Here is a 12,170-nt window from a genome sequence, read left to right as displayed (position 1 = left end):
TTCCCACAGGAGAAATCAGATGATCCCACGCCCTCCTCAAAAGAGACCTGGGGCTCAGACACTGATGAAGACGCCTCTGGATGAAGCTGCTTGATGGTTTGGGCAGAGAAATGCTTAAACTCAGCACACTAAAAATGGGACAGGCTGTTGGGTTTTCCAGATGTAGACAATGGGCAGAGGGCTCAAAGAGATGCCATTCCAATGAGATGCAACTGGCCAGCAAGCCCAGGAAAAGATGCCCGGCAGCACTGTCACCAGGGAAAGGCAAGTCAGAGGCACAGTGAGATGGCACTGTGCACCCACTGGATGGCCAGAGTTAGACACGCACCAGAGTAACATGGGGTGGTGGGGATGTGATAAACACTGACCCCCGTGCACTGCTGCTGGGAATGGAACACGGTTCAACCACTGCAGAAAACAGCGTGGCAGCTCCTCAGAAAACAAAACAATTACCCAGCAATTTCATGCCTGGGGCCTAGGTACGTACCCAAGAGAACCAAAAACAGAGACTCAGCTATTTGTAAAGGGAAATGACCTTGACAGCACTTTTCATAATCGCCAAAGGGTGGAAGCCACCCATATGTCTGTCCCCAGATGAACGGGTGATGGAACACTTCACCCCTCACAGGAAGGGGGCCTGACACATTCCACAGGGTGGAGGAACTCAGAAGACCTTATGCTGAGTGGCAGAAGCCAGACAAAAGTCCAGATGAAATGTCCACAAGAGGCCAGGCCACACAGACAGAACCCAGGGGCCGGGGGAGGCGGGGAGCAGGGAGCAACTGTTTAATAGGTATGGGGTTTCCTTTTGGGGTCGTGGAAATGTCTTGGAACTACACAGAGGCGATGCCTGTGCAAGGCTGTGACGGTGCTGAATGCCACAAATCACCCACTGAAAAATGGATAATTTCATGTTATGTGAATTCCATCTCAATAATAAAAGTAAACCACAATTATTTGTCACCCTGATTCCCCCTCCTTGCCCCCCAGCTGCTGGGCCCACCACCAGCCGCTTCTGTGCGGCCAGGACAAGAGCAGAAGAATCAGTGTGCAGGAGCGTGTGCAGGCACACCCCCGAGCACCCCCAGCCCCGTGTCCTCTGTACTGCAAGCCTCCCTTGAGGTGAGAAGGGCTGTGTGACCCAATCCCGCGGAACACAGGCAAAGTGACAGCGGCCCCTCCCAGACCTCAAAGCTCAAGACTCAGGCTCCTCGAGGCTCTGTGCTCTCCTGCGCACATGGCCGGGTACGTGGGCTGTAGTCCATCAGTCCCAGTCCCAGAGTCCATCAGTCCCAGTCCCAGGCCACCAGCCCCAGAGCCTGGAGGACATGCCAGGCTGTGCCACAAGCAGGACATGAGTGGATGGTGTTAGCTCCTGAGACTGGGGGCGTTCCTGTCCCCAAGTACAGTCTCACCTGCCCTCACAGGTACCGGTGGTCTGGAGGCTGGACGAGCAAAGAAGATTCGAGCCCTTCCTGGGTCACGACTTTTCAAAGCTCTGTGGGGTGTCCTGTGTGTGACCTGCCAGAGGAGTCTCCTGCAGACGACCTGGGGGCTGCCCACTGGTGCTGGGTCCCACAGCCAAGGCTGGCCCCCCACCATGGCAGAGCACCGTGCCCACGTCACCAAGTACCTGTGAGCCCTGTTTCTCCAGGTGAGGAGGGCCGGGCCCAGAGCCCCACTTCGGCTCAGTGTCAGGCTGGAAGGGAGCCCGGTCTTCCCGGGGTGCAGCAGACACCCCACAGGCCATGGTGGAGGAGCAGGAGAGGGAGCAGACCAGGACGACACCCCTGGCCCACCCAGGACCAGACCTCAGCTGCCAGGTCTGTGCTGGCTTCAGTGGCAATAAAAGTGTGAGGAAGAAACCGTGAGCCCTCTCCCTCCCTCACCCACCCCAGCTTATTTCTCCGAGGCAGCGGCTGGAGCTCGGCCTCTGTGGGGCCAGAGGCAGGAGGAAGGGAAGATATGGGCAGGGAAGGGGACAGGAGAGCCTTTGTCAGCATCCAGGGTAGTGCAGAGGGTGGGGGTCCTGGAGACCAGGCAGGGAAGAAATGTAACCAAGTGTGGAGGGGTGAGGGGCAGGCCTCTCACTGTCAGGCCAGAGCTGGTAAGTTTCAGCTCCCTACTGTTCTCTGGGAGGTTTCCCAGAAACCAACTCCATTGAGACAAATGTAACTTTCTTTAAGGCTGGGAGGATCAATTTCTACATTTATTCAAAGAAGCAGTAAACTTCTTCTATGGAAGAATTTGGCTGCTTTCGGCCTCATGGGGAAATGTGAAGGGGTGCCCTTCCTCCCTCTACACAGAAGTGGGATATGGTACTGGCAGCCTAGGAGAGCCAGCAGCACAGAGGAACTGGAGCCCCAAAGAATCCAATTTTCCCCCAAAGAAATGATGCCCAGGATCACATTCACCTCTAACAAGGGGAAGCCATGGACCTGTGCTGGGGGCCCCGGGGTGAGGTTGGATGTGGGTTCTGGGCCTCCGTGGGGAAAGTCCCTGTTCTCTCCCCATCCGCAGCTGCCTCTTGAGTTCTGGCCTGCACCCAGCCACGTGAGATGGAGGAAGGGAAGCCCATGGGGCCTTGGAGTGGGACAGCCCAGGAAGCTGGGCCTGGGGTGCCCCGGAGCCAGCCCCTCCTCTTTCTCCTGTGTCCTGGCTGAGCTCAGGGCTGAATTAGTGATCTGCCCATCACTCAGCAGATCTCAAAAAGTGAAGTCACCCTGGCAGGTAGGAGGAGGAGTTGCCAAGATGGGATGGCTGGCACTTGGCCAACTGCTATGTCCAGAGCCGGCCTGCTGAGGGGTAGGTGGTGTGGGCAGCCAGCCCAAGAGAGGTACCCTAAACCACCGGACCCTCTACTGACTGCCACCCACCCCCGCCAGTCCTTACAGAGCTGGACTTGGCCACAGGGAGCTCCCTTGGGTGCATACAAGCCCCGTTTCTGTTACTAGCAGCTACCCAGGCTTCACACTCAGGCCTATGCCCAGGGAGGGGACACTGTAGGTAGAGAGGGGCTGAGGGGGACTTTTGGTAACAAACAAGCTCCTGTGACAGTCTCCCAGGAGAATGAACAGGGAAGGGGGTGGGCGTGAATATCATCCCCCCCCACCCACCTCCCAGGAACCACTCTGGCCACATCTTGGCTGCTGCACAGACTGGATGCCTGGCTCTGCTCTGTGACCACCTCAAGGCCCATCTGAGCCTGCACTCCTGCCTGGCATCTCAGTCACTTTTCCCTTCTCCCCATCCCCACCCTTAGGGGGCTTGAGTGGACACTTGACACCAGGGAGGATATGGTTTTCTAGTGGGAAAAAGGTTTGGCGAGCCTCACGTGGGCACACCCCTGTACACTTGCATACGTGCACACATGCATACACCTGTGTTCCCATGTGTGGACACATGCACATAGATGCACACCTTCCTCCACGTGCACACCCAGGGACCTGACCAGAGGGTGGCCCAGTAGAGGACAGAGGTGAAGCCTGGGGCCTGCTGGCCTTGGCAACTACAGGGAGAGGAGACAGCCCTGCCTGGGTGTGGGCTCAGGATCCAAAACATCAGGCAGCAAAAAGGAGCTCCTCACCCAGCACAGGGGAAATGGGGCCACCACTTGAGGTCCCACAAGGGGAGGTGGAGGCAGAGTGGGGTGCAAGGCAGACCCTGGCCCTGGCTCCTCAAGTGAGTAGGGCCTGCGGGGAGCTCTGCCTCCCTTTCTTGCCTTCCCTTAGTCAACTCTGAGCCTCAGTTTCCCCAGCTGTAAACATCTCCATCTCAGAAGGAGGAGCTGTAATAATTAAAGAGGAGAGAAACACGAAGGGTGGCTCAACAGTCAACAGGTTTATTTCAAACCTGGGAGGGACTTCTGAGCGAGTTAGGTCAGAACCCGCACTCCCTCACAAACTAAGTTTTTAAGGATTCAGGGTGGGAGAGTTTATCGGAGTCTTGCACTGCTCCTGTGTCTCTTTGTTGTGCTTGTCTGGGAGGGAGAGTTGTGTGTCTGTTCCCAGACATCTTTCTGCGGCTGCAGGCATAACCCCTCAAATCTGCTTTTAGCTTCCCTGTCTTAGTGCACCTGAAGGGAAAGGACTGTGCTTATTAAGGCCCACTGGTTTACTGGGGCCCACTGTATGAGGGTGAAGTTTGGCAGTTACCTGAGAGACTTTCCCCCCACCTCCCTCTGTGCCCGAGCTGTCTTATCTGTGTTTCCCTGTCTGCTCTTTCTGGCTGCTGCTTGTAGTTAGAAGTGAAGTGATTTCCTTGAAATGCATGGGGCTAGAAAGGGAGCTGGAACTTAAAGTGGCAGTGTTTGTCTGAGATGATTGTGCTCCTGCTCTGTCACCCCTGCCTTTTGATGCCCAGGACCCCCACCCTGCACCACCTCTGTCCTCTGCACTGCAGCAACTCTGCCCCTGACACCCAGGGCCACACCCTGCACCTAGTCCTCAGTGCAGCAGCACCCCTGGCTCCTGACACCCAGCCCCAAAACTTGCACCCATAAGTGTTGGCCATGAGCCTCCCATGGCCCCAAAGCCACATCTTCAGGTGCCCTGCCAGACAGTGGCACAGAACTCCCAGGCTGCAGGCTGGGTCTCAGCCCACTGCACCCCTCCAAGGGAGCCACCCCAGAAACCACAGGCTTTTAGGTTATTAAAGACCAGGGTGGCAAAAATGCAGGAGAGCAAAGCAACCTTGCCAAAGAGCCTTTGCACTCCTCTGCCAGCCAAAGCGGCAGAGCTGGAGGAGGAATGAGGAAGGTAGAGCTCAAAAAGGAAACCAGGAATTGCCACACTGTCTTCCACAATGGTTGAACTAATTTACACTCCTACCAACAGTGTAAAAGCGTTCCTATTTCTCCACATCCTCAAGGATCTAGAACGAGAAATACCATTTGACCCAGCAATCCCATTACTGGATATATACCCAAAGGATTATAAATCATTCTACTATAAAGACATAGGCACACGTATGTTTATTGCAGCACTGTTCACAATGGCAAATACTTGGCACCAACCCAAATCCCCATCAATGATAGACTGGATAAAGAAAATGTGGCATATATACACCATGGAATACTATGCAGCCACAAAAAAGGATGAGTTCACATCCTTTGCAGGGACATGGATGAAGCTGGAAACCATCATTCTCAGCAAACTAACATAGGAACAGAAAAGCAAACACCACATGTTTCACTTAAAAGTGGAAGTTGAACAATGAGAATACGTGGACACAGGCAGGGGAACATCACACACTGGGGCCTGTCGGGGGCTGTGGGTGGGGGGAGGGATAGCATTAGGAGAAATGCCTAATGTTGATGACCGGTTGATGGGTGCAGCAAACCACCATGGCACACGTATACCTATTAACAAAACTGCACATTCTGCACATGTACCCTAGAACTTCAAGTATAATAAAATAAAATTGTAAAACAGGAAACCAGAACTAGGCCATCTCCTGCAAAAACAGCAGACCCCGTGCCAGTCGTGGCTTCCTGGGCTCCCTGGCCCTTCTCCCACACCTGCCCGGAAAGGGCTGTCCTGTTTGCTTCAGGACGCCGGCTTTGGCGCTCGGGACAACCACGCTGGGAACTCCCGCTGCGTTAGGTTCTCGGCACCGACCCCGCTGCCTGCAGGCGCTGCTCCTGCCAGAGACCTGCCCGCGTCCGCTGCCAGTGGGCTCCCAGCAGAGGCCGGGTGGCCGGTGACACGCAGCCTGCTGCCCAGCGCAAGCAGAAAGGCGCTTCTCAAAGCCTTGGCCGCCGGTTGGCACTCTGGGCCACCTTTGCGCTGGCCGGTGCGGGCACCCGCAGCCAACAAGACTTGCTTTTGCCAGCAGCCGCGGCAGCACCCGATGTCGCCTTTGCCATCTCCAGTGCGCGCTGGGGCCGCAGCTGAAAGGACGGTGGCTTTGGCCGGCGGGCCCACGCCTGCCTGCCCGGGTGTGGCCAACGCGGGCGTGGCACCTCCAGGCAGGGACTCCAGAGCACTCAGCGGCTGCACGCCCTGCTCTGATCACTGTCGGGCCAGGCGGGTGCCGGCTGCTCTGGAGGAGCCGGAAGGGGCAGCGCGAGGCGGCGGGTGGGAGCGGGCACGGGGCTGGCTTAGCTAGGAGCGGGGCACGGGTAGGAACAAGGTAGGAGCGGGGCGCGGCCAGGTGCAGAACGGGGGCAGGAGCAGGAAGCGGATGGGAGCGCGGCGCAGGCTGGCAGAGGTCACAACAGGGCGCGGTAGCAACGGGGCGCCACTGGGCAGGGGCAGGAGTGTAGCGCGGTAGCAGCCAGACAGGTGGGAGACGGACGGGTGCTGGAAAGGCCACCAGTAGCTGGGGCCGCGCACCTCCGCAAGCACAGCCACTCCTTTCACCAGGTGCGCCCTTTCCACCTAGTCCCTGCGTTGCGCCCTTTCCACTGCATAGTGGGCAGGAAAGCCAGGTGGGGATGCAAGATCTGGTTCTGCTGGGGTTGCCACAGAGAGGACTCTTGAGAACGCCACCCTCTCCCTAACCCCCCATCCCTACCCCAGCTCCAGGGTCCCCGGCAGAGCGCACCCCCAGCCATTTCTCAGAGGCAGAGAGGCACAGTGTAGCTTGGCCTCTGCATGGCCAGAGGAGGGAGGAGGGGAGGAACTGGGCCCGGAGGGGGAACGAGAGCCTTTGTCAGCATCCAGAGCAGTGCAGAGGATGGGGGTCCTGGAGGCCTGGCCGGGAAGAAAGGTAACCAGTTGTGGAAAAACAAGAGTTAGGGAGGAGGGAGGTAGAGGTGTTGGTCAACAGGCATCAGGTGGCTGAGGCACTCCGGAGGGGTGAGGGAGGGGTGAGAGGCAGGCTCTCACTGTCAGGCCCAGAACTGGTAAGTTTCAGCTCCCTACTGTTCTCTGGGAGGTTTCCCGAGAAGCCAACTCCATTGAGACAAATTAACTTTCTTTAAGGCTGGGAGGGTCAATTTCTATGTTTATTCAAGGAAGCAGCAAACTTCTTCTATGGGAGAATTTGGCCACTTTCAGCCTCATGAGGGAAGTGTGAACGGGGTGCCCTTCCCCCCTCTACACAGGATAACGTGAGATGTGGTACTGGCAGCCTGGGAGAGCCAGCAACACAGAGGAACTGGAGCCCCAAAGAATCCAATTTTCCCCCAAAGAAATGATGCCCGGGATCACATTCACCTCTAACAAGGGGAAGCCATGGACCTGTGCTGGGGACCCTGGGGTGAGGTTGGATGTGGGTTCTGGGCCTCCGTGGGGAAAGTCACTGTTCTCTCCCCAACCGCAGCTGCCTCTTGAGTTCTGGCCTGCACCCAGCCACGTGAGATGGAGGAAGGGAAGCCCATGGGGCCTTGGAGTGGGACAGCCCAGGAAGCTGGGCCTGGGGTGCCCCGGAGCCAGCCCCTCCTCTTTCTCCTGTGTCCTGGCTGAGCTCAGGGCTGAATCAGTGATCTTCCCATCACTCAGCAGATCTCAAAAAGTGAAGTCACCCTGGCAGGCAGGAGGAGGAGTTGCCAAGATGGGATAGCTGGCACTTGGCCAACTGCTATGTCCAGAGCTGGCCTGCTGAGAGGTAGGTGGTGTGGGCAGGCAGCCCAAGAGAGGTACCCTAAGCCAATGACCCTCTGCTGCTTGCCACACACCCCCACCAGGATTTACAGAACTGGAGCTGACCACAGGGGACTCCCTTGGGTACAGAGAGGCCCCATCTCTGGTGCTAGCAGCTACCCAGGCTGCACACTCATACCTATCAGTAGGGAGGAGCTGTGGGGGACTTTGGACCGCAAACAAGCTCCTGTGACTGTCCCTCAGGAGAATGAAGAGGGAAGGGGTGAGCCTGAATGGCCCCCTCCCCACACCTGCCAGGGGCCACTCTGGCCAGACCTTGGCTGACACTGGACAGGCTGACTGCCTGGCTCGGCTCTGTGACCCCCTTAGGGCCCATCTGTCCTGCCTCTCTCCCATCAGCTGGAGGAGCTGAGGCCATGAGGCCCAAGCGGCCAGTGTACAGTGTAAAGGTGGCACACAAAGTCACGAGGCCCTAGACCGAGTCTGGGCTCCCCATCCGCACAGGTGATGTGATACCGTACCTTGTTTTAACCTGAGTGACTCTCCCAGCAGAGAGAGCCGGACAAACTCCATTTTACTTTCTTCACTTGCAGCCCCTTTTATCCCCCTTAAGGGAATAACGAGTGCAAGCTGACTCCACGCACATCCAGGAATGCACCTGCTGATAAGATACTGAGGCAGGCTGTATCAGCTGCTCCTGGGAATGTGCTCAGCAGAAGGTACCTAAAAGCCCCTGCGTTTGTCTCTTAGTGATAGTTTAAGCCCCTGCACCTGGAACTGTTTATGTTTTTTTGTAACTGCTTCTATAACCAATTAATTTTTTTAACATTTTGCCTATTCTGCTTCTGTAAAACTGCTTCAGTGAAGCCCCACTCCCCTATTTAGACCATAGTATAAAGGAGAATCTAGCCCCTTCTTCAGGGCCGAGAGAATGTTGAGCGCTAGCTGTCTCTCGATCACCGGCTAACAAAGGACTCCATAATTTGTCTCAAAGTGTGGCGTTTCTCTATAACTCACTTGGTTACAACAGTGACAGCATGCACCTGTGTGCTGTGTGGGGCTGGTGGCCAAACATGAGACTGCCCTGTCAGAGCCACACCTGTGTCCTGTGTCCTTCTGTGTCCTGGCTTAGCCATAGACTTCTAGCTCTCCCCAGGGAACCCACAGCCTTCTTAGGGCTGGAGGGAAAGAGCCTGAGACCCCAGCGCCCCTTTGCTACAGAGGACCACTCCTCTGACCACGTAATGACGCATTCGGAGTGGTGAGTTGATTCATGCCTGTGCCCACCCAAGCTCCTGGGGGCTTTGCTCACATGAGAGGGCCCCAGCCCGAGGGCACCGCTGGCCAGAGGCTGGTTAGTATGCGACGAGGCCTCTGGCCTGCCCATGCCTCGCCGGGTGCCTCTTGTGGAGCCTTGGAGAAGGGCAGTTCTGGCTCCTGTGCAACATGGAGAACAGGGATCTTGAGCCAGCCTGTTCTGCCTGTGTGTCCAGCAGAGACGGCCTGAACACTTTTTACACAGTTTCGTCAACTGCTTTGTAATGTGGACTTCGTCAGCTTCTTACAAATGCACTTTTAAAAGTAGGCCTCAGCGGACCTTTGCAGTAATTATAGTCCATTGTGTACATGAAAACAAGGCTTTCTGCAAACATGTATTATTGATCAGAGGCAGCAGCAGTGAGAAGCCAGTGTGTCATATTGTCCAACACACACTTCCCTCACAGCCCTGCCATGCTCACTCATGACTTGCTGACAAACTGCCTTGTCGCTAGGAAGCCCTTAATTTTCCTCTGCACTTCCCCAAGAGAAAGAAGGTCTCCCCGTTAGTTAACAGCTGGAGGGGAATGAAAAACATAAACTTTTTCTTATTGCAAAACCTTTTTTTTTAACTTTTATTTTAGGTTCAGGGGTACATGCACAGGTTTATCATAAGTAGTTAAACCAGGCAGTTTATCATATAGGTAAACTCGTGTCATGGGGCTTGTTATACAGATTATTTCATCACCCAGGTACTGAGCCTAGCACCCAATAGTTATTTCTGCTGCTCCTCCCCCTCCTCCCACCCTCCACCCTAAAGTAGCCCCCAGTGTCTGTTGTTCCTTTCTTTGTGTCCGTGTGTTCTCGTCATTTAGCGCCCACTTATATGTGAGAATGTGCAGTATTTGGTTTTCTGTTCCTGAGTTAATTCACTTAGGATAGTGGTCTCCAGGTCTGTCCATGTTTCTGCAAAAGACGTGATCTCCTTCTTTTTTATGGCTGCATAGTATTCCATGGAGCATATGAACTACATTTTCTTGATTCAGTCAGCTATTATGGGCATTTAGGTTGAATCGCCACTCCTGCAGAAGCCAGCCTTCTGTGTTTCACTGCATGGCCCCGTGACACAGGAAAATGCGTGTCTCTGGAAGAGAGGATGACTGTTTTTCATCCTGCTTGGTGAGGAGTTTCCAAAGTTCACGAGCGTTTATTCAGCACTTGCTGTGAGCTGTGCCGATGCTGCCACGGGACAGGTGGTGGGGACACAGCCTGCAGTAACAGAAAATGCCCTGCCCTCAAGAGCCTGCATCTTCCTTGGGGGAGACAGCCAATGAGCCAAGTCCTGGAGCCGCCTGCATGGGGATTGAGCGAGGAGGAAATGCAGTGAGGGGCAGGCAGGAGGGGAGAGCTTCACGCCCACCGCCAGGTCCACACTCTTGTGCTGCCCTCCCTTGGAGGGTCTAATTAGGGCCATGTAAACTTCCTGGGTAGTTGAGATCTGCTTTGGATTCTGGCTTAACAAGAACTTTTCCTGTTTCTCAAGGGGCCCTGGATTATTCAACTGGGAAGGGAAGCTGTAGGGATCATCTGGCCCAGGTAATTCAAAGTGTACCCGTGGAGTCTCTTCTGGGGCCATGAAGCGGAGCTGGGGGAAGTCCGGGGCTCTGGGGATCCTACCTTAACTCGCCTGTTAACTTGTAAAAGACGCCCTCTGACCAGAGGCCACAAAATAAAAACCTGGAAAAGCCTCAAGAGAGTCTACATTACCTGGAAGGACTCTGAGGCCTTGAGAGAAAGAACTTGCAAACTGAAGCCTGTGGACTCCCCCTCCAGGGCTCAGCCTGCTGCCGTGAGCTTTCTCTTTCCGCTTTTGTATCTCCAATGTCAAGTGGCCCAGGGAAAACAGGCACCTGCTCTGTGGATGAGAGGGGTGCCTGGTGACGTTGCCAGAGTGTGGCGTATCTGTTTCCTGGGGGTGGAATAAAATGAATTATCCCAGGTCTTACACCTGCTATAAGACGCTTCTGGTCAATGGGTATTTGGAATACTGCCATGTTAGTTAGGGGGTAGGCATCTGGGATCTTTGATTCTGTGCCACAAAACAGTTCCCTTTACTGTGTCAGAACCCTCCTTACCCTCTGAGCTCACCTGGCCCTGCCACCTGGTATTCCATGACCTTCTGTCAAAGGCAACAGAAAGACCACAAGATACCACAGACAATCCATTGGTGTGATCAAATATTTTGGAGATCGCTTGGCATCTGCTTCCTGGTAAATGTGAGGTAACATTGTCTACAGCAAACATCTCAAACTCAACTGTCTACAAGAGCCAAGTAAGTGCCCTAATGAGTGAAGTCGTCCAGGCAGGAACTGAGAATTACAGAAGGGAGGCATCCACTGTTACCCCTGCTTGGAATGCAGCCCTCCAAGACCTGGTCTTCCTTTTTTTTTTTTTTGAGATGGAGTCTTGCCCTGTCACCCAGGGTGGAGTGCAGTGGCGTGTTCTCGGTTTACTGCAACCTCCGCCTCCCAGGTTCAAGCAGTTTTCCTGCCTCAGCCTCTCGAGTAGCTGGGATTACAGGTGCTCACCACCATGCCCAGCTAATTTTTTGTATCTTTAGTAGAGACAGGGTCTCACCATGTTGGCCAGGCTGGTCTTGAACTCCTGACATCATGATCCACCCCCTTCAGCCTCCCAAAGTGTTGGGATTACAGGCGTGAGCCACCATGTCTGGCCAGGAGAATATCTTGAACCTGAGAGGCAGGGGCTGCAGTGAGCCAAGATCATGCCACTCCACTCCAGCCTGGGCAGCAGAGTGAGACTCTGTCACTAAATAAATAAATAAATAAATAAACATATCAAAGAAGCAATCAAAAGTAGGAATAAGGAGAAGAGACTATCAAATATGAGAAGCTACCGGGTAGATTTCCTTCATCCTCCCATTGGACTGCCAGCTTGGGCTTCCACTTTAGAACATGAACCTGTTGAACCTGCTTTTTTTTTTTTTTTTTTTTTTTCTGGGACAGAGTCTTCCTCTGTTGCCCAGGCTGGAGTGCAATGGTGCGATCTTGGCTCACTGCAACCTCTGCCTCCCAGGTTCAAGCAATTCTCCTGCCTCAACCTCCTGAGTAGCTGGGATTACAGGCGCCCGCCACCATTCCCAGCTAATTTTTGTATTTTCAGCAGAGACAGGGTTTCACCATGTTGGCTAGCCTGGTCTTGAACTCCTGACCTCAGAACCTGCTTTATTTTTATCATTCTATTTGGACGCTTCCTTAACTCCCTTAACATTTGCTAAAATTGAGTAGGTACTTTACAGTGATGCCCCAACATAATTTTAAGTCTCTTATTGCTTGAACCCGGGAC

This window comes from Rhinopithecus bieti, unplaced genomic scaffold, assembly GCF_001698545.2.
Source record: "Rhinopithecus bieti isolate Rb0 unplaced genomic scaffold, ASM169854v2 scaffold_26546, whole genome shotgun sequence".
Classification (NCBI taxonomy): Eukaryota; Metazoa; Chordata; class Mammalia; order Primates; family Cercopithecidae; genus Rhinopithecus; species Rhinopithecus bieti.
This window is presented reverse-complemented; position numbering follows the sequence as displayed.